This window comes from Pipistrellus hanaki (assembly GCF_964339955.1).
Source record: "Pipistrellus hanaki genome assembly, chromosome: 3".
NCBI classification, from domain to species: domain Eukaryota; kingdom Metazoa; phylum Chordata; class Mammalia; order Chiroptera; family Vespertilionidae; genus Pipistrellus; species Pipistrellus hanaki.
The window spans coordinates 102,310,463-102,334,471 of record NC_140505.1 but is presented as its reverse complement, the minus strand read 5'-3'; the positions used below and the strand labels follow the sequence as shown (position 1 = coordinate 102,334,471).

The 24,009-nt window shown below is 38.7% G+C and overlaps 1 protein-coding gene across 3 annotated transcripts in view; it reads left to right on the top strand.

The window, feature by feature from the left end:
• The window catches only part of WASF3 (WASP family member 3), a 118,996-nt gene that overhangs the window by 16,429 nt on the left and 78,558 nt on the right, over positions 1-24,009 (top strand). The gene's annotated exons all lie outside the window — the stretch shown is intronic.

Here is a 24,009-nt window from a genome sequence, read left to right as displayed (position 1 = left end):
TCTATCACTGTGTATCCTTGGGAAAACTGGAAATCATTATTCAGATAATTTTCTATGTCTGTAATTCAGATGCTGAGCTGAGTTGAGAAAGGTGATTAGAATCCTTAGGAAGGGTGAATGTGTAAGTGTTTTTAAGAGTGCCTGCTTATTCAAGTACTTTTTTTGTGGCTTTGATAGCTTGATATTAAATCCTTGTTTTCACTTCTTTTCTAAGTTTCTTAAAAATAATTTTCTACTTTTGTCTTGCTATTTTAATTCTCACAAGGATATGTGTACTGATTTTTCTTTTTAAATTTTTAGAGAGACAGAAAGGTAGAGAGAGAGAGAGAGAGAGAGAGAGAGAGAGAGAGAGAGAGAGAGACTGAGGAAAACATTGATTCGCTGCCTCTTACATGTTCCCCAACTGGGACCCAAACCTGCAACCTAGGCATGTGTCCCCACTGGGAATCGAACCTGTGGCTTTTTGGTGTATGGGATAATGTTCCAACCAACTGAGCCACACTGGTCAGGACTATATGTTGTTTTACTAAGTTGATGCTAGTCTGATTCTCTGTTCTTGTAAATTATTTCATCTTTTAGGTTGGAGGCCTGATGATCTTTTCTGTATCCAAGTTCCAGAAATTATTATTTAATTGGTCTGGAGGTGTTGCATAGGCTTTGAAAATTTAAAACAATCTCTAGATGATTGTAACTTAGTAGTTCCCAAATTTGCACAAAAGAATCACCTGGGAAACCTACATTTCATTTTTGATGATTTCTGTTATTAAATGTATTGGGGTGACATTGGTTAACAAAATTATATAGGTTTCAGGTGCACAGTTCTACAGCACATTATTTGTACACTGTATTGTATGTTCACCACCCCAAGTCAAGTCTCCGTCCATTGATGTGAGAGAGAAACATCAATTGGACTCTTCTCATACCTGCCCTGACCAGGAATTGAACCACAACCTTTTGGTGTATGGGATAATGCTGCAAACCCCCTAGCCACACCACCAGGGTTGGGGCTATTTTTTGAATGTTAAACTAATATTTAGTCTCTGAAAACAGAAAGATAGAAACTATCAATAGATTAAAATACAATAAGTAATAATAGATCAACCGAAGGACTTGTATACATGCATATAAGTACAACCAATGGACATAAAACTCTGGGGAGGGAGGGTATATATGGAAGGGAGGGGGGCAAAAAAAATCAATAAAATATATTATAAATAAATAAATAAATAAATAAATAAATAAATAAAATATCCAAGCTAGAGAAGGGGAAGGAAGGTGGTGATTTGTTATAAACAAATTATTTAAATACAATATTTTAAAAAAAATCTTTGTTTTTATTGAGTAATTTTGCATGGTAGACGAAAATTCAATTACTTTAATATTTCATTGATTATATAGGTGAATAGTCTGGTTCCAGACAGATGTTAAATTGAAGTGCCAGGGATGGGAAATAAGGTTGAAAATAATTGTTCTCGCCCTAGCTAGTTTGTCTCAATGTATATAGGGTCGGCTTGTGGACTGAAGGGTCCCAGGTTCGATTCCAGGCAAGAGCATGTGTCTGGGTTGCAGGCTCCATCCCCAGTATGGGACGTGCAGGAGGCAGCTGATCAGTGATTCTCTCATCATTGATGTTTCTCTCTCTCTCCCTTCCTCTCTGAAATCAATAAAAATATATCTTAAAAAAGAAAATAATTGTTCTTTTTTACTGAGGAGACATTTATATTTTGGATTCTGCAGCTATAACAAAATCTCACATACATTGTCACCTTGACAATTCTATCTTTTTTTTTTTTTTTTGCCTCTGTGAATTCCGGAAAGAAAAAAAGGAAAGAAAAACAAGATTTTCACCCTGACCAGTTTGGCTCAGTGGATAGAGCGTCAGCCTGTAGATTCAAGGGTCCCAGGTTCTATTCCGGTCAAGGGCATGTACCTTGGTTGCGGGCACATCCTCAGTGGGGGGTGTGCAGGAGGATACTGATCAATGTTTCTCTCTCATCAATGTTTCTGTGTCTCTCTCTCCCTTCCTCTCTGTAAAAAATCAATAAAATATATATTAAAAAAAGAAAAACAAGATTTTCTTTGCATCCCTTCCCTCAAACTCCCGACCCCTGTGGACATGATATTATATATATCTATATATATCTACACACACACACACACACACACACACACACACACACATTCATATACATATGCATATATCTTTGTGATGACCTTTTCCCTCTTAGAGACCAAATTTCTAATAATTACTGTGAACACTGATTATGTATGGGCATCAGAAATAAGTGAACTGCACTGAAATTGGTTTGGCTCAGTGGATAGAGTGCCAACCTGTGGGCTCAAGGGTCCCAGGTTCAATTCCAGTCCAGGGCATGTATCTTGGTTGCAGGCACATCCCCAGTGGGGGGTATGCAGGAGGATACTGATCAATGTTTCTCTCTCATCAATGTTTCTGTCTCTCTATCTCTCTCCCTTCCTCTCTGTAAAAAAATCAATATATATATATATATATATATATATATATATATATGAAATAAGTGAACTGCCAAAGAAAATGAATGAATGAGTCCAGAAAAAATGAAACTGAGTCATGCTGAAAAACAGATGCTTTCTAGAATGGCTGTGTTTCTGAAACCTTGATGCTGAAAATTGGAGATGCCTGCTTTTCCAGTAATTTTTTTACTGTGTTTTTGCCTTTCTAACACAAAAATTTCATTTAAAAATAACCTCTGAAACTTTTCCTTTTAGAAGATATTAGGATAGACTCATGAATATGAATGTGTCCAAAAATTGGCTTTCATGGTTTCCCCCCCTCAGAAGTGCTGTGTAGCATAATGTAGTTTAAAAATATGTGTAGTTTTCCATTTCCATCAGGAACATCTGAAAGAATCTTAATGAATAGTCCGACACAATGGGCTTTGTATAAAACCAGCCAAGCATTAGGTTCATATTATTATTTTGTAGGCCCAATTAGCATTCAAATTTCTAATTTCTGAAGTGTTGGATTTCATATATTGTATTTTGGTGCTTGATAACCTCCCACACCTCCCAAATCTAGTGTCAGTCTTAAATTATTTCTGGTAAATTTTGAATTCCTTTTCTTCTTTTTTTTTCAAAGATTATGTTGGTTTTGCAGACATTGGTTGTTGATGAAATGAGGAACCCTTAACCCTTCCTTATCTGGATAGGTGGAATGTAATTTTTCTTCCTAAATTGAGTAGAATTTGATTTACTCTAGTATTTGCATTAAAGTATTAAAATAGATAATAATATTTAGCAAATTAAGTTCCCAGGATTTCTGAAATGATAGGGATATGAACAATTAACTAATCAGACCACTGACTGCCTAGAAACCCAGAGCAGTTTGAGTTGACCAGAGCAATTTTATCTGTTCCATTCCCTATCCCCTAAAGCAGACACAATAAATGCTGTATCTCCTAAGGTTCTATTTTATTTTTATTCAGATTTTTAAATTAATTTTTAGAGAGCGAGGAAAAGAGAGGAAGAAAGAGAAAAAAAAATATGGATGCAAGAGAGAAACATCAGTTGGCTGCCTCTTGCATGTCCACCTCACTGGGGAATGGCCTGCAGCCTGGGCATGTACCCCAACAGGGAACTGAACTGGCAACCTTTTGGTGCACAGGATGGTGCCCAACCAACTGAGCCACACTGGCCAGGACCTAAAGTTATATTTTAAGGCTGTTAGAGTATTAGAGTTAAGTCTAGAATAGTTTTATAACTTTAAGTCATTAATATATTCTTGCTGTTATATATAAACTGCTTCAATTTTCTTAATTTGCCATTTTTCCTTTTTGATGAGATTTCCCAAATGTTTATGTAGGTATGTATTTAATAGGCTTTTTGCTCCGAGTTTAACTTTTGCTAATGATTGCTACTTTTGGAAGGAAAATAGGGATAAACTTCACAAATTCCTTTTGTGGTAGAAGGAAGCAATACATGTCAGAAAAGTTCAGAGAGTAACCATGAGTGAATTGTCAAGTTTCAGACAAGTCAGGAAGAGAAATCAGTTGGAAGCCTCTACTCTTGTTCCAACCAGAGCCACTCCTTTCTAGCTGCTTGGAGTTGCAATGAAAATTTTATATATAAAAAAAAATTATAAAATCATAGCTTTGTGGGTAAGGAGTCTCAAGTTACCTCAACGGAAGACAATTAGAATCACTTGGCTTTTGCTTTTAATGATTGTCTTCTAGAGATTTTTTTCCTTGATAATCATTTGCGACAAACTAGACTTGCTATCAAAAGAACAGAAGAGGCCATTTGCCATACAAAGTAGTCCCTCCTTATCCTAGGGGGATGCATTCTGAGACCCCCAGAGGATGTCTGAAATCCTATATATACTATGTTTTTTCTTATACATACCTATGATAAAGTTTATACATTAGGCACAGTAAGAGATTAACAACAATCCTATCTGATAAAAGAGTAATATGCACATTGAACATCAGTCCACACAAGATGGCCACCCCCATGTGGACACAAGATGACCGCTACAAGATGGCCAGCAGGGGAAGCAGTTAGGGGCAACCAGGCCTGTAGGAGAGGGCAGTTGTGGGCGGTCAGGCCAGCAGGGGAGGGCAGTTGGGAGGCACCAGGCCTGCAAGGGAGGGCAGTTAGGGATGACGAGACTAGCAAGGGAGGGAAGTTAGGGGTAACTGGGCCAACAGGGGAGGGCAGTTGGGGGTGACCAAGCTGGCAGGGAAAGATAGTTAGGGGCGACCAGACTGGCAGGGGAGGACATTTAGGGATTACCAGGCCAGCAGGGAAGCACAGTTAGGGATAATCGGGCTGGCAAGGGAGCAGTTAGGCATCAATCGGGCTGGCAGGGAAGTGATTAGGTGGTGATTAGGCTGGCAGGCAGAAGTGGTTAGGGGCAATCAGGAAGGCAGGCAGGCAAGCAGTTGGGAGCCAGCAGTCCTGGATTGAGAGAGGGATGTCTGACTACCCGTTTAGGTCCGATCCTGGTTGGGCCTAAATAGGCAGTCGGACATTCCTCAAGGAGTCCTAGATTGGAGAGGGTGCAAGTTGGGCTGAGGGACACCCCCAGCCCCTATGCATGAATTTTGTGCATCGGGCCTCTAGTAACTAATAAAATAGAGCAGTTATAAAAATGTACTATAATAAAAATGCAAATGTGGCATCTCTCTTTCAGAATATTATATTGTACCCACCTTTTCACTTAAAGAAGCACTTTATGGCTTTACTTTGGCATAGTCGAATTGTCAGCGTCACAACTCATAAGCTTTGAGGTCAGTATTTAGCAAAATAAGGGTTTCTTAAATATAAAGCTCTGTGATACCATGACAGTTGATGTGATAACTGAGATGGGCGGGGAGCATATATAGTTTGAAGACACAGAACAAAGGGAGTAGGATAGCCTGAAATTTTATCATGTTACTCAGAACGTTGGGCAATTTCAAATATATGAATTGTTTCTGGAATTTTCCATTTAATATTTTCAGATGATGGTTGAAATCATGGAGAGTGAAACTGAGTAACGGGGGACTATGATATTAAAGAAAGAGGAATATGCCATGGTGGTGATTGTTTAGCTTTTGCTTTGAAATAATGTTAGCAGGTGTGGATGGCTGTCCTTCCTCCTGGGTCCTAGAATCAGAAATAGACACTTTCTTTGAATAGTTGGTAGATTTGTGGTTTGCAGACCCTGAATTCTGTAATACCTTAAATTCCCCTTTACAAGTTCTTGGGCTAAATTTGCAGTTCATCTGAAGAAGGTTATTTAAGTGCTTTAAGGGACGCTTCTTGCACTTGTCTCATTTCTAGCTCATTTAATGTTTCTATTCTTTTTTTTACCTACTTCCAACAAAATACTATCTTTGTGGAACACAATGGGACATACATAAATGCAGTCATATGTGGATGGTCCAGACTGGACCTACTTCTGTGATGATTGATTTCCTCAGGACTAGATGAGACATAATGGCAACCCTGTCAGACTGATTTCTTTTCAAATCATGGCTTTGCCATTTATGAACTGTATGGTTTGGAGGACATTTCTTAACTTTCGTGAGCATTGATTTCCTCATGTAAGAAAACCATGTCTATTCCCCCAGAGTTATTGTAAGGAGTAAAGGAGGTCACTTAAGTAAGAAATAAAAGGTTGAGCACTGTACTGAGAATAGAAAGTTGCCCAGTAATTGGCAGAATAAAGAGCAATAGTAGCAAAACATTTCCTAAGAAAGCTTGAGATCTGTGTGTGTGTTTTGAGACCATCTTCAAAAGAGAGGGGAAAAACAACCGCGATGTCTTTTTAAACTAACATATCTTCTAATTGGGTAGATACCTTGAGACCATAATTAATCAATAAGAAAGAGGATGATAGGCACATCTATGGATGTTGAAAATAGGGCTGAAAGAAGTTAATGTTAAGTTAGAAGTTTGAAGCCTGGAGTCTTAGTGACAGAGTGTAACAACTAAGGTACAGTGCAGATAATGTGTCCGTTTTCATAAGAGTGCATGTTTGCATAATGCTTTTGGTATTAATTATCTTAATTACATCATCACATTTGATGCTTACAGCAAATCCTGTTATGGTAGCTTATTAAAATGATCCTGGTTTGCCTTGGGGCAGGTTCCAAAGGCAATTGGGAGCAAGCAAGGATCACAAATAGCGGAATTGTTTTCCTTAGTGGATGAGATACAGACAAGTTCACATGGACACACATAACCATTGCATAAAGCTGGTTCTAGAATTCCTTACGGTAGTACTGGAGGCCCAGCGCATGAAATCTTGTGCAGGTAGGGTCCCTAGGCCTAGACTGCGATCAGGGCCATCTTCTGCCCACTCGCCAGGCCCCAGTCCCGCCCTGCTACTGCCCACCCTAGTTCCCTGTGGTTCCCCATTCTCCACCCAGCAATGGGGGAGAGGGGGGATGGGACCAAGAGGTCTGCCTTCTGCCTGCTTGCCAGTCCTCAGTACCACCGTCGACACCCACCCCGGTTCCCTGTTCTCCATCCAGCAATCGGAGCCTGTGGGCCAGGGGGAGAGGCCAAGAGTTCAACCATTCTTCCTGCTTGCCAGTCCCCAGTCTCCCCCCCCCCCTTCTTCTCTGAAATCAATATAAATATATTAAAAAAACACCTTAAATGTGCAATAAAAACAATGAATGAATTCACTGGAAACTGAACTAATAGATGGAATACAAGTTAAAAAGTAGCATGGAAAGCAAAAACAGAAGGCAAACTTTAAAAAATTTGATTAAAGTAAGCCAATACATAATTATAATAAATACATTTCCATGTCCACAAGAAAGAATGAATTGATAAGTAATTGGAGAAATATCAGATATGACTAAAGGGGACAAAGTCCATGGGAATAAAAATTATATGGTTTCAGGATCAAGATGATACTGGATTAATGATCTGAATGTAAAGAGCCACCGTTGACATTACCCTAGGATGGAGTACCTCATTCATGCAGCTTATAAGCTATATAGTTGTGCCTTTAGGTTTTGGGCTGAGTCACTTAGGTAGACCTATAAACTAGTTTTTTAAAACATCCCATGGTGATGTTAGATAATTGTAATTTTGCTTTTTTTGTTAGTTACATGGGGAAATTTGAAGATTGAAATGTATGTTTCAGTATGTTCCTATTGATAACATATGTTCCTGTTGTTGATAAGCAGATATCCTTATGTATTGTTGGACTAATAAGAAATTAGATTGAAAGCAGGAGATTGGTTCTTCATCTTAGAGTTTGGCATAATACCTTAGAGATAGTAGGTGCTCAGTTGATTTTGGAAACTTGGTAAGCATTCACTGCTGAACCTAGGTGTTGACAGTCAGACCATATATCCCAGAGCAAGATTATTTTGAAAAAACTGACCTTTTTTTGCTTTACTATGTGTATATTTTGCAAAAATGAAACTGTGGCCCTAAGTGCATAATGAAAAACATGACCTTATTTTATGGCTGATTGTTTCTAATATGACTGGAGGATGATGCTATAGAAATCTCACTTCATAGGCATGGGCAAGAAAGGTTTTAAATGGATTTTGTTAGATGCGATTTATTATTTTAAAACTTTCTCCTGAGTGGTTTGGGATTGTATGGAATACAGAAAGAGTGTTGTGCTTTGGGTGATGTAGAACCGGGGTTAGAATATAATGCTCGGGCGCGGGGGCGGGGGGCATTGGTATATACAAAAATAATAATTTAATAAAAAAAATAAAAAGAATATAATGCTCTGAAGGGACTTCATTTAATGTATAATCTTGACTTTATTTATAGAATTTTCTGTAATGCAATACTACTTGATTTTTTTGCAAGCAATTTAATGTTTGGCTTCTATTGTTTTTCCGTCATGCTTTGAAAGACGTTTTCTCCTATAAGGTTATTTTTAAAAATTCTGTGTTTCTTCAGGTTCCTTAGTGGTTTCATTGTGTACATTTTTGCTATATTTGGAACTTCCTTTGGTATAAGGTTAAGGACTCAATTTGATCCTTCCCTACCCCAAGTAGGTACTGAGTTGTTACAGTAAAATCGAATGAATAATCTTTACTCCAGTGATTTCAATACCACATTTATTTTATATTTAGTTTCTAGTATATATTAGTCAATTTCTGCATTTTCTAATCTGTTCCAGCACCACATTATTTTAATTATTGTAGCTGTGTAGTGTTTTGGAATGTCAACTGGAGGTTGCTGGCACCAGTTTAATGCCAACAGGGAATCCCCAATTTGGGGTGTGGTGAAGAAGGAAACGTTAGTGCATGCAGCTCAGGTGTGACACAGCATGGCTGTGAGTACAGCACGGCTGTGGAGCAGATCAGTAGTGATACAAGACAGCATGGCTGGGAAACTGCAGGCTGCAGGGTGGCCAGGGTTGGGGCGGCTCTGGGGCAATACCCCCTCTCTGTCCAGACAGCTCTGCTCTGCTCTACCCCAGTCCAGTCTGGTCTGTGCCACTCTGCCCTGCTCCAGTCTGCTTCATTCTATTCCCATAAGAAGTCTTTGGGAAAACAATTTTTGGTAGAAAGAGAAGAAAGTGCACATTCTGAGCTGGAGAGGAGCTGATTTATGTAGAGAGAAGTCCCCGCTGATTGGTTCATCCTCATGTATTGTAAATGAGACCTTCAAATCCTCACAGTTTGGTCCAAAAAGCACTATTCTGATTGATCAGAATGGAGCTGTGCTGATTGTTTGGTGAAGATTCTGATGGGGTATAGCTGCTCAGCTCTGATTAGACAGGAAAGGTCTCAGTCCTATTGGTTGAAGTATAATTCCAAGAACTCCTTTATAAGAGCTGACTCAGCATGAACACAGTGCAGGTAGGTTTAGTGCAGGCTTCTTAAGTGCAGCTTGTGTGAGAGGCCCGATTTAGAAACCACCACAAGGCTCTTTATTCACTTTTTGTTTGCTAAATTATTTTTGTTTGTTATCCTCACCTGGGGACATTTTTTCCATTGATTTTTAGAGAGTAGAATGGAGGGAAGGAGGAAGGGAAGGAAAGAGACACACACACACACACACACACACACACACACACACACACACGGGCACCATTTTTAAATTTGAGCCCAATTAGCCACCAGGAGCCCTTCTTGGCATCTTTATCCTGAGGGTCCACAAGTATCTGAATAGGGATGCTCTGTAGTCTTCTTTTGTAGAATTATCTTGTCTATCTGCTTATTTTTCCATAAGAACTTGGAAATCAGCTTGTCTAGTTTCTAAGAGAATTATTGGGAATACTTACGGTAAACCTTCCTCTATGATGAATCATACTCTCCGGTTCTTAGAGCCCTATCTTATCCTAAGACTGGAGATTTCATTTCTGACCAAATTCTGACATTAACTAGTTCTGTAGTAAAATATTAGATGTATGTCTTGCTATTTTAACCATGTGTTAAGGTACTTGAAAATCATAACTGTGTACTTGCATTTTTGTTTGCTTGTTTTTTTTTTTTGTTTTTTTTTTTAAATCTTTTTAATCACTAGATACCAACTCCTGTAAGAATCCTCAAAAATTTTTTAGCTTTTCATTGGAGTCTTGATACTTTGAAAAGTTGGAAACAACTGAATTAGAGTTCTCCGGGCTCATTTTTGTTCTCAAATTCAGTTCTAAATAAATAAAAGTCTATCATCAATGCAATCAGGGATTGAATTTAAATCTTTTCTTTGTAGCCACTGAAAGGGCTACTCTTTCTAGAGAAACTACAGAAATGGCTCTTGGCAAGATCATTTGTCTGTTTCTTTCTTTCCTCTGTAAGCAGTTGGTATTTTGAAAGGAAGCATATTGTCTAGGTTTTCAAAGTTCTCTAAAAACAGAATGGGGGTGTGCATTATTTTCACAGCATGTAACGTGATTGCATCTTAAGCCGAATTAAGTACTTTGAAAGCTTGAATTCTTTGTGTTATAGTTGACTATTAAGATTGAAGTATATATATCTTCTTTCCTTTCTGAGTGTTTATTGTTAGGCTGAGTGAGAATACTGAACAGAGTGATTGATTCAAGGGAGAGGACTATCAAGACTATGATAATTCTCAAAAGTCAAACTATATTTTGAAAGGTAAATCAGTTCTATAGTTTATATAATTCTGTAACAGATTAGAAAATATTGGAACAAATGAGAGAAAATTAGTTGTCATCTATCGGTCAATGATAGTCACCATTAAATTAAGATGAGTTTTTAAAATGAAAAGAAAATTTTTTTGCCCCTTTTGGAAAATTACTTTCTCGATTCATTGATTTAAAATTGTTACAGCACTTAAAAAATTCTAAAAATACCAGAAATCCTATAATCCTGTCAAGAAAATATTCTGAAGTAAAAGGTGTGGTTTGGGAGTTGCTAAGTCTCGTTATATATCAGACTCGTCTATTCAAAGAGTGAAAATGATGTTCTTGAGCAAGAGTAAATACGAAAATGGGACAAACTGATATAAATTACCATTAGTGAATAGGAAGATTGGAGAAGGGAGTTTAGGAAAAATAAGAATATAAGCATGTTTTCATATGTCTCTTGGCTTCTGTATATCCACTTTTGAAAAGTGTCTATTTAGGTCCTTTGCCCATTTTTTTTTTATTGGATTGTTTATCTTCCCTTTGTTAACTTGTATGAGTTCCCTATAAATTTTAGAGATCAAATCCTTATCGGAGATAACATTGGCAAACATGTTCTCCCATGCAGTGAGCTTTCTTGTTTCTTTTGCTGTGCAGAAGCTTTTTATTTTGATGAAGTCTCATTTGTTTATTTTCTCCTTAGTTTCCATCGGCCTAGGAGCTGTTCCAGAAAGATGCTTCTAGAACAACAGATGTCTGCTATTTTGCTGCCTGTGGCTTCTTCTAATTTTGAATTTATTTTTGTGTATGGTGAAAATTGGTGGTCTATGAAACTTTTTTGCATGTATCTCTCCAATTTTCCCAGCACCATTTATTGAAGAGACTGTGTTAACTCCATTGTATGTTCATGCCTCCTTTGTCAAATATTAATTGAGCATAATAGTTTGGGTCAATCTCTGGGTTCTCTGTTCTGTTCCATTGGTCTGCATATCTATTCTTGTGCCAGTACCAAGCAGTTTTGAGAACAGTGGCTTTGTAGTATAGCTTGATATTTGGTATTGTGATCCCTCCAACTTTGTTCTTCTTTCTGAGTATTGCTGTGGCTATTCGAGGTCTTTTTTTATTCCAAATAAATTTTTGGAGAGTTTGTTCTAGGTCTGTGAGATATGTCATTGGTAATTTAATGGGGATTACATTGACTCTCTAGATTGCTTTGGGTAATATGAGCATTTTTTACTTTTATTTTTTATTTAAAGTCTTTATTGTTTAAAGTATTACATATGTCTCCTTTACCCCCCCATTGACCTCTCCTTGGAGTATGGACATTTTAATGATGTTGATTCTACCAATCCATGAACATGGTATGTTCTTCCATTTGTTTATAAATTCCCCTATCTCTTTTTCAACATCCTGTAGTTTTCTGAGTATAGGTCTTTTACCTCCTTAGCTAAGTTTATTCCTAGGTATCTTAATTTTTTTTTTTTTAAATTGAAATGGTAAATGGGATTGTTTTCTCAGTTTCTCTTTCTGTGAGTTCATTATTAGTGTATAAATGAGCCAGAGATTTCTCTGTGTTAAATTTGTATCCTGCTACATTGCCAAATTTATTAAGTCTAGTAGTTTTTTGATGGAGTCTTTCGGGTTTTCTATGTACAATATCATGTCATTTGCAAATAATGACAGTTTTACTTCTTTTCCAATTTGAATGCTTTTTATTTCTTCTTCTTGTCTTATTGCTGTGGCTAGCACTTCCAGTACTATTTCGAACAGGAGTGGTGAAAGCCGGCATACTTGTCTTGTTCCTGTTCTTAGGGGAAATGGTTTTAGTTTTTGCCCATTGAGTATGATGTTGGCTTTAGGTTTGTCAGGTAAGGCTTCTATGATCTTGAAGTGTGATCCATCAATTTCCATTTTGCTGAGAGTTTTTATCAGGAAAGGATATGGATTTTGTCAAATTCTTTTTCTGGGTCAAGTGATAGGATTATGTCATTTTTGTCTCTCAATTTGTTTATGTGATGTATCACGTTTATTGATTTGCGGATATTATACCAGCCTTGCATCCCTGAAATAAGTCCCACTTGGTCATGGTGTGTGATCTTTCTGATGTACTACTGGATCTGATTTGCTAGAGTTTTGTTGAGAATTTTAGCATCTATGTTCATCAGAAAGTGGACATACAAAAGGCCAAGAGATATGAAAACATGCTCAAAGTTACTAATCATCTGAAATATGCAAATAAAAACAACAATGAGGTACTATCTCACACCTGTCAGAATGGCTGTCATCAACAAATCAACAAATGACAAGTGCTGGGGAGGATGTGGGCACTGCTGATGGGTGTGCAGAGTGGAGCAGCCACTGTGGAAAAAAAACCCAGTATGGCATTTTCTCAAAAAATTACAAATAGAACTTTCATTTGACTCAGTAATCCCACTTCTAAAAATATATCCCAAGAAAACAGAAACACCAATCAGAAAAGATATATGCATCCCTATGTCCATAGTGGCTGAATTTACAATAGCTAAGATTTGGAAACAGCCTAAGTTTCCATCAGCAGATGAGTGGATTAAAAAATTCTACACAGTAGAATACTATGCTGCTGTAAAAAAATACCATTCGCAGCAGCAATGGATGGACCTGGAAAGCATTATGCTAAGCGAAATAAACCAGTTGGAGAAAGATAGATAGCACTTGATCTCATTCATTTGTAGAATATAATGAGCAACATAATCTGATGAACAGAAATAGATCCAGAGATTTAGAAGCAAAGGGAATGTAGAGAAGGGTGACAAGGGGGGTTGGTAAGAGATTAACCAACCAGAGGTCTTGTATGCATGCATATAAACATAACCAATGGACACAGGAGGGGGGGGGTGAGGGCATGTGCTGGGGGTGGGAGTGGTCAGGGAGAGGTCAGTGAGGGAAAAAGGAGACATGTTTAATACTTTAAACAATAAAGAATTAAAAAATATATAAGCAAAAAATAATCCTATAGTAATAAATTTGAAAAATTCAAACTGAAAGTCAGTTTATTGAATTCTCAAGTGCTGTTTGTGTGTGAAATAGAAATAGAATATCCTAGGAATGTGGACCTTCTTAAGGTAATGCTTTTGATAGGAGTGTATGTTTTTGTTCAAGTAAGTAAGTGCTAAAGTAAACCAGAATCAGCGTCCTAATTCCTGGGATGCAGTGGTGATGACTAACCCATTTTGGGTAGTGTCTGTCCTGGTCCAGTCAGCTATGGCCAGGAGGTAGGGATGGTGGCTCTAAACTCAAGAGATTACAGTGGTTATTAACCACCTTTGTCTTTACGAAAGTCAAACAGTACCCTCATTTGTCTTCACAGATTACATTTTGGGAAATGCATGTGTTTTTTCCCCCTTAGAATCTAGTTTGATCTTGTGGACCCTTTGCAATCTTAAAAAGTTTAATTTACAGTTTACACTTCTACCAGTAAAATGCAAACGTATCTATGTATCCCCATCCTGGCCAGCACTAGGATTTATATATATATGTATATATATATATATATATATATATATATATATATATATATATATATATATGTGTATGTATGTGTGTGTATATGTGTGTGTGTGTGTGTGTATGTGTGTGTGTGTGTGTGTATATATATATATATATATATATATATATATATATATATATTTTAATTGATTTTTACACAGAGGAAGAGAGTTGGAAACATCAATGAGGGTGGTTTTATACATCTGTGATGTATGACAGCTGACCTATGGTCCATATGAAGATGTAATGTCTTATGTATATTAAATACAATTAAAACTTAATTTAGCCAAAACCGATTTGGCTCAGTGGATAGAGCGTCGGCCTGTGGACTGAAAGGTCCCGGGTTCGATTCCGGTCAAGGGCATGTACCTTGGTTGCGGGCACATCCCCAGTAGGGAGTGTGCAAGAGGCAGCTGATCGATAATTCTCTCTCATCGATATTTCTAACTATCTCTTCCTTCCTCTCTGTGAAAAATCAATAAAATATATTTAAAAAACAAAACAAAACAAAAAAACCCCTTAATTTATTTTATTTTCCCTCATTGAGTCATCGTGTGTCTCTATCCTTTCACTCCCACGTTCATTGGTGCCCTGCACCTCTCGACCTTTGCCTTAGAGAACTAGAACCAGTTGTGTATTTTGGGGGCAACTCTTCTTTCACCTTCTCAGAGATATCATTGTCTTTGTTCAGGCAACTTTCTTATTGAGCCTGATAGAGTAGTTGTTTCCCTGGGCCCCCAAAGGCCCTGTCTAGAGCTCAGCAGGATCCTTCAGGAAGGATGCTTCCTTGATAAGTTCTAGGGCAGACTGTCTATGTAATGTTACAGAGTGGAAGTTTCAGTCAACTTACGGGATTCGATTCATTTAGACAGATCGAACAAATATTTCCAAAGACATCAATGTACTCTAATGGACTGAGGAGTTCCAGTCTTGCCTTTACCATGTAGAAGTTTGTAGTAATATTTAATTACCTACTCCCAATTGTTTGCTAATTGGGAATTACTATACCCATCTCTGTCTACCCTCCTCTGTGGGCTCTGAGGTTTAAATAATGTACTAGAAGCAGAAGTACTAGTACATAGTAGACTTCCTATGGCTTGACTGGCTTATCCAGTATTACTGTAGAGAGAGATTTTGAAATTTATTTTTAGTTGTGGAGTGCACAGTAAGGTGAATGCAGCGGATATCTGGTAGCTTTCCATTTCCTGATTTGGCTATAACAACCATATTATTTAATTTCAAGTAATGGAAGGTGGGATAGTGGTTAAAAGTTTAGTCTCTGGAAGCAGATTTTCTAGTTTGAATCTCAACTCCATTATGTACTGGAGCATCTTGGACATATCATATGACTTCTTTATTCCCTACTTTCCTCTTATCTAAAACTAGTAGCCCAGTACACGATTCGAAATCTCACGGTACCGCCTACCTTTGAGTCCCAGGTCTGGCCCTGCCTCCCTCTCTGGCCATTGAAGCAGCTGAGGCCGCTGCTGATCAGGCCCTCCCCCAGCGCAGGTGCACAGAGGCCCCTGCCACCCCACCCCTGACGCTGCACGCTCAATCTCTCCTGTCCTGTTGACCCATTACGACGTTCTGGTTAATTAGCATATTTCTCTATATAGATACAGATACAGATACAGATGGAGCGCCTAGCTCATAGAGCTGTGGTCAAGATTGAGAGATATATGCATATGAAGCAGGCACTTCAGCAGAGCACCAGGCTCAGCATGGCATTGTTAGCTACTGTGCTTTTCATATTTTTCTTTTTGAAATGCCCTTATGTGTAGATATAATCCTGGGTAACATTTCAGCCCAGCAGAGAATTCATGGTAGAAATCCCAACTAAAACAGTGTTTGAAATAAGAAATATTAAGTGTTCATAGGAGTTGGGATGCTCTTTCTTTTGTTGGGTCTTTAGTTTGGAGACCAGATATTTTTGGCTCCTCTTTTCATTACTTTAATCTCCTTGTGTTTGAAAGACGTTAGCATAACATAACAGGAGCACTCTCTGCATCACTTATTACCCCCTAGAATTGTGGCCAGCAAACTGCGGCTCTCGAGCCACATGCGGCTCTTCGGCCCCTTGAGTGTGGCTCTCCCACAAAATACCACGGCCTGGGTGAGTCTATTTTGAAGAAGTGGCGTTAGAAGAAGTTTAGGTTTAAAAAATTTGTCTCTCAAAAGAAATTTCAATCGTCCTACTGTTGATATTTGGCTCTATTGACTAATGAGTTTGCCAACCACTGGACTAGAAGAAACATTCCACAGCTCTGGTGAACCTTTTTTAATTTTTATTCTTTATTGTTTAAAGTATTACATAAGTCTTCTCCCCCCAATTGACCTCTTCCCAGCTGCTCCCACCCCACATCAGGTGAATCTTAAAGTCGTTTCTCTTCTCCAGATCCTCTCTCCATCTTCTCCTTTCTGTCTGTCTGCTTTAACTCTTGCAGGAATGTGTATATAGTGTGCTGGTTGCTCTCGGGTAAAGTTCACCATTATATGGTTCTTTTAGGTTGCTTAAGTTTCTATATTATATAGTAAGAAGGGCCATAATTTATTGAAATAGTGTTATTTTGGTAGTTTAATTATAATGCCCTTTCAGTATTTTTAAGTGCAATAACTCATTTACTTGTTTTCAATTTAAAAATTGCTGACCAATTTATGTTAAAAAGACCTAAAGAATCACTACATTTAAGCATTGAAATAGATAAAAGTGGTATTTAATGTCTGGGTGTTTGTAATACATTAAAATCAATGCAATTATACATCTTTGACATCTGAATGATATGGTATTTATTTTATAACATGTCCCCAGTACTTGTGAGGGGAGAAAGTAAAGTTGGATTTAAGACTTGTTAGAGTGCATTTTGATTTCAAGTCTATTGACTATCCCTGTATACGGGCTGTCACCACTTTAATTTCCTCAGTTTACTTTATATGTGGATTCAGTTAGTCATTTATTTGTGACCTCTGAACTGAAAGTTCTAGAGCATTGGCCTTTGGGAGAGTGGGCGCCTTTCGACGTTAAGAGAAAAATGCTGTCGCCCATTAGGGATTGTGGCAGGTCATGGGGAGAACAGAAGCAGAAACTGAACCTTGATATTTTGATGCCTTCAGGGTTGATAGATCAGCTGGCATTTAGTGCAGGATTCAACCTATTAACAAAACTACAAAAGTAAAAGGAGCTTTCATTAGTTAAGTAAACATGAGGATTTCAAACATCAAAATACCTACTGTTTGGAATATCCACATTTCTGCCCATTCAGTGGTAAATTCCATCATTATCTTTACCTGTAGAAATCAAAGAAGAGCTGGGTCTGGCTCATCCAGTGCATTGGCCACTTGCCACAAGCATCCTCTTTGTCATTCCCAGACAGTCGGTGCTACTACCATCACTCGAGGGAAACGAGAAGGTGGCATGTTCTCTGCACAGCCTGATTGTGGCAGTTATGCTTCTTGCCTCCTTGTTTGATGGCAGATGCATGTTCAGCTTGTGTTAGAGGGTTAGCCTCGGCCATCTTGCTATGCTTTTGCCTAGAATAGTTCATCCTCCCCTCATCTTTATACTATAAGGGGAGGTCTTATTAGCCCATTTTACAGATGGGGAGATGGAAGCCTAGACGGTAATAACTTTCTCAGAGTCCAAAGCTTTTGGTGATAGATGCGGGCTTGGAACTCAGAGCTCTCATGCCCACACCTGTTCTTTTCCCTTTACCGTGCAGCCTCTGGTCCCTAGAAAATGTCTCCTACAAGATAATAGTGGATGCCACTAATTAAATGATTACTATTTAATAGGGGACAGAATTTATTTTTATTAACAAAGTTTTTAATGTTGATGCTATTGCTGGAGTCCCCTTCTCCCCCACTTTTGCTCACCGCCATCTTCCCCAGCCTCTCCTTTCCTTGGTCTTTACTAAATTATTTTCAGTGTTCTTGGGGCATTAATATATGTTGTTTTTGTCTTTTTTAAACTATTTCCTTCACCTTCTTTATCCAGTCACCCCTTCTCTCCTCCCCTTGGGCAACAGTCAGTTTGTTCCATGTATTCATGCTTCTGTTTCCATTTTATCAGTTTATTTTGTTCATTAAATTCCACATATTAGTGAGATCATATGATATTTATCTTTCTCTGACTGGCTTATTTCACTTAGCATAATAATCTCCAGGTTCATTCATGCTGTCACAAACAGTAAGATTTCCTTCTTTTTTATAGCCATGTAGTATTTCATTGTGTAAATGTACCACAGCATTTTTATCCACTCATCTGCTGATGGCCACTTGGGGTGTTTACAGATTTTAGCTATTGTAAATAAAGATGCTATGAACATAGGAATGCATCTATTATTTCTGATTGGTGTTTCAGGATTCTTAGGATATATTTCCAGAAGTGGGATTGCTGGGTCAAAAAGCAGTTTCATTTGTAATTTTTTGAGGAAACTCCTTACTGTTTTCCACAGTGGCCACACCAGTCTGTGTTCCCACAAATCAACAAGCACTTGTTGTTGATTTACTGATGGCAGCCAATCTGACCGGTGTTGAGTTGATACCTCATTGTCATTTTAATTTGTATCTCTCTGACGATTATTGACTTGAAGAGTTTTTTCATATGTCTCTTGGACCATTTATATATCATCTTTGGAAAAGTGTCTATTTAGGTCCTTTGACTATTTTATAATTGGATTTTTGGTCTTCCTGATGTTGAGTTGTAAAAGTTCTTTATATATTTTGGAAATTCACCCATTATCGAATATATCATAGGCAAATATTAAAAAAAGAAAGAAAAAAAAAAAGAGCCCATACATTGGGCTCTTTTCATTTTGTTGATGGATTCTTTTGCTGTGAAGAAGCTTTTTAACTTGATGTAGTCCCTTTTGTTTATCTTTTCCTGAGTTTCCCTTGCCCTCAGAGATATATTGGCAAAAATATTGCTGCGAGAGATGTCTAAGATTTTTAAAAATATATATATATTATTGATTTTTTTTTGCCCCCCTCCCTCCCATACATACCCTCCCTCCCCAGAGTTTTATGTCCATTGGTTGTACTTATATGCATGTACACAAGTCCTTCGGTTGATCTATTATCTCCCCCAGATCTTCCTCCCCTCCCCACTGTAATTTGACAGTCTGCCTGTTGCTTTACTGTCTCTATATCTGTCTCTTGGTTCATCAGTTTATAATGTTCTTTACCATCCACAAATGAGTGAGGTCATGTGGTGTTTCTCTTTCATTGATTGGCTTATTTCACTCAGCATGATGTTCTCCAATTCCATCCAGGTTGCTGCAAATGATGAGAATTCCTTCTTTTTTATGGCAGCATAGTATTCCATTGTGTAGATGTACCACAGTTTTTTGATCCAATCATCTGCTGACGGGCACCTAGGCTGTTTCCAAATTCTGGCTATTGTAGATTGTGCTGCTATGAACATAGGGGTGCATATATCCTTTCTCATTGATGTTTCTAGTTTCTTGGGATATATTCCTAGAAGTGGGATTATTGGGTCAAATGGGAGTTCCATTTTCAGTTTTTTGAGGAAACTCCACACTGTTCTCCACAGTGGTTGCACCAGTCTGCATTCCCACCAGCAGTGCACGAGGGTTCCTTTTTCTCCGCAACCTCGCCAACACTTGTCGTTTGTTGATTTGTTGATGTTGGCCATTCTGACAGGAGTGAGATGGTATCGCATTGTTGTTTTGATTTGCACCTCTCGGACAATTAGTGGAGATGTCTTAAGATTTTATGCCTATTTTCTTCCAGTATTTTTAATGGTTCGTTACTTCCATTTAAGCCTTTTATCCATTTTGAGTTGTTTATTGTGTATGGCATAAGTTGGTGGTCTAATTTCATTTTTTTTTCCGTGTACCTGTCCAATTTTTCCAGTTTCATTTAATAGCTCTGGGCCTGCCCCTGCTTCTTGCCCTCTACAGGAGACGAAATTTAATGTTAAAAATATTTCAGTGGTAATGAGTTACTTCCCAGGTGGCTGGAATTTTATGTTCATTTCTGGATGGTGGTAATGTTTTTTCATGTTTTAGTCTTTTCTCATACGTAAGTGGCAGTGCTGTGTTCTTATAGTATGGTGGTGAGCCATTCCTCCCTGATTACTTTAGATAGAGTGTACGTTAGGCTTTGACTAGAGGCTTGGGAGAATCAAAAGCAGACATGTTGTAAAATGTGGCTGCCCTGTTTGTTAGTCTTCTTTGAGCACAGTGATTCCCCTGTGGGTGAAAGTTTATGGACCCATTTGTTATAGTAGCTGCTATTATATTTTATCCTGGGTGAGGTGGGGGGAGGGGATAACCAGAGTTACTGATTAAATTGCACATGAAAATCTTTATTTCATGTTTATATGACATAGCTAGCTTTGACATATATTTTGATTCTGGAATTTATAAAAGTTGTAATTGAAGCCCTAACCAGCCTGCGGACTGAAGGGTCCCAGGTTTGATTCCAGTCAGGGGCATGTACTTGGTTGTGGACACATCTCCAGTGGTGGGTGTGCAAGAGGCAGCTGATCGATGTTTCTCTCTCATCGATGTTTCTAACTCTCTCTCACTCTCCCTTCCTCTCTGTAAAAAAATCATTAAAATATATTTTTTAAAAAGTTGTCATTAAAATTTTTTAAAAACCTCTGCAATGCAGCATTTATATCTGCTCTTTTTATATGACAATGTGCAACTTGCCTAAGTATTTTTGTGCATTAGGTAATAATTTTCTTTGTCCAAATTTGAGATTCATCATATGTACTGAAACTAATTGGTAATCCTGATTTGATTATGATCTATTTGGCATCCCAAAGGCTGGTGATTGCTGACTGTATGGTATGTTAGCCTAGTTGTTACATTTGTTTAGTATGTTTGAAGAGGAAGTATATAGGGTAATGAGGATTGTAGTGACTGCAGCTGGCATCTGTGTTAATTTATCTTTTTTTTTTTTTTTTTTTTTTTTTTGAAATAGCTGTGGAAAGGCAGAACTCCAGATAGAAGCTGAAGGTAAAGAGGAAGGCCACATCCCTCTTTTGGCCACTCATAGAAGGCTCAGCAGGTCCCTGTGTAGGGATTGGACTGTGGTTGTTGTGAATTAAGGTTGGAAAATCAGGGTCAAGAGAACTCAGCTAGGGCTGGGAGGTAAAGGCATGTGTCCTGGCATGAACAGAAACTAGGTGAATATAAAAATCAAGGCAGGTCATATCAAGGAAATAAAAACACAGATTCTCAGGTGCTCAGGAACCACCATGCAATCAGAAACCAGGGATAGTATTTAGTGTGGAGAACAGCAGAGACTCAAGACAGTTAAAGGTGAAAAGCAACTTTAACCATTGTTAAGACAGCCTCTGTTTTATTTATTTATGATGGTCTAGGCCGGGTTACCTAACCTAGTTGCAACTGGGAAGGTGGACTCATAGCTAAGAATAATGCCATAGTTGGGATGCTGAAGTGAGGAAAAGAGAGACATTTGTCTACTTAATGATCCTCTGATAGGTAGCATCATAAACAGTAATTTAGTGTATACCTGTTAGGTGCATGGTATTATTATAGACATTAAGAAATATGAGACTATGTTTTTACCCTCAAGGGACTCCTAATTGGGTTGAGAAAACAAACCATATCCATGCAAAGATAGACCAGATGGAAAGGAGAGTGTTGGATCTCACAGGGGTGATAGTCATCATGAGTTCTGTTGGAATTCGAAAAGAAGGGTGAGCTGGCTAGGATGGGGTGGTCCCCAAGTGGGCTGAGGAAGCTAGAGTGTCTGTCATAGAAGGAGCAAGCTGGATTTGTAATACAAGGTAGAATTTAAGGTGGGAAAGATGTAGGTGAATGCTTCTCCTATCTTTAATGTTTCACCCTTTGAGCCTGTTGCTTAATTTGTAAGATAGTTAAGTTGCTACCTTTCTTATCTGTGTCAGGGTTGTTGTGGAATCGGAGATGATTTATGTGAAAGCCCTTTGTAAGTGGCACCATGGATTCAAATATAAGCTGTTATTGATAATTTCCATTTGCAATGGAATGCCTGTTGGCTAACAGCTTTGTTTTCATTCATTCATCATATGTAAATGAGATTATACTCTTGCAAGCAAAGGTGTTTAATGAAGAGTATGATTAGATGTAGAGGGAAAGTGTCAAGAGACTGTTTTTAAGTAAGGTTAGTATATGTCTGAGATTTCTCTTATAAACTTATAAATACATAATTAGTATTGAAAATGAATGTTTAATGTGTACCTGAAATGTTTTACATTTTTGGTTAAAAAGAGGAAATAGCCTGGTCAGTGTGGCTCAGTTTATAGGAAGCCGGAGTTCGATTCCCAGTCAGGGCACATGCTGGGATTATGGGCTCCATCCCCGTGTGGGGTGTGCATGAGGCAGCCAGTCAATGATTCTTTCTCATCATTGGTGTTTCTTTCTCTTCCCCCGCTCCTTTTCTCTCTGAAATCAATAAAAATATGTTCTTTGAAAAAGAATAAGTTGCTAAGCTGTGAAAAGTAATATATTTAGTAACAAAATTACACGATGTTTCTCATTCTATATTCTAAGACAGATTTATTTTTAGAATCTCTATGAATCATTATTGAATCCAAGTTACAGAATTCAGTAATTAAAGCAGATAAAAATACATATAACATCATATAGACAGAACAATCTTATACTTGTGTTGTATCTGTTTCAAGATTTTAACTATTATCTTCAGACTAGGACCCCAGTGCATGAATTTGTGCACCTTGAAAGATACTGTGGGCCATGAGGCTGTGGTGGCCTCAGAGGTGGGTCTCGGCCCATCCTCCATGCCCCCGCCCAGCCCCTCCTGTTTCAGCTCCTGGTACCAGTCCCCCGTCTGCCAGCAGCCCCACTCCCATAGCCTCTGCTCCCATGCACTGATGGCGCTGGCCCCAATAGCTCTGCACTGTCAGTGGGTGCAAGTGGGGCTGGGATCGGCAGTGGGTGCAAGTAGCAGCTCTGATGCTAGCAGAGGGTTGCAATAGGAAGCCCCGATTGCCCCTCAGGAGCAGGGGGAGGTGGAAAAGCCCTGAGGGGCAATTGGGGCCAGCAGCCGCTGCTTGCACCTGCTGATGGCGTTGAGTGATGGGGCTGGCGCCAAGTGCTGGCAGCAGGTGCTAGCAGAGACTCCAGCACCAGCAGCAGTGCCGGCAGCAGGAGTGAGCACTGGGCAGGACCACAGTGCACGGGAGCAAAGAATTTTCAGTAACCACCAGAGGCTCATCCCCGTGATGACTGGGCTTTCTAAGCAGGAGTGCATCCAGCATGGCAGGAGTTGGAAGATGAAACCAGTGGCACAGGCAGATGCTGTGTTTTTTTGGGGATGTGCTGCTTTCCCTAGGCCACATCGATCTGTGCCTTCTAAAGGACAACCTGGGGGCACCTTTACATATTTAAAAGCTGTAGACTGGAAGGGTTTGATTTCATAGGGCAGAAGAGAAAGCATTGGTTTGAAGTTTTAAAGATGTAGGCTTTAACTGAATATAAAGACAGCTTCATTTCAAATAGTGTTTCTCAACGCATGGCATTACACACTCATGAATTCCCTAACCCTGAATGATGTTCAGACAGAAGTTTACAGGGATATGGTACAGAGGGCCCTGCACTAAATGGGGGCAGGTCTTGCAGCCCCTTCCAGCTCTTGTCTTTGCTGTTTTCCAGCCTGTGGGCCTGTGAGTTCCCTGGAGACAGGTCTGCAGACACATATACACTGAATGGCCAGATTATTATGATCTCTGAACATATTATAATCTGGTCACTCAGTGTATATCTTGTTCATAGGTTGATGCTCAACCACTGACCCATAGCAGCCAGGTTTCAGTGTATATCTTATATAATAAAAGGCTAATATGCAAATTGTCCCCTTGACCAGAAGTTTGACCAGCAGGCAGGTCAGCCAACTGCCCATGTCCCTTCCCCCTGGCCAGGCTGGCCGGACCCCACCCATGCACAGATTCA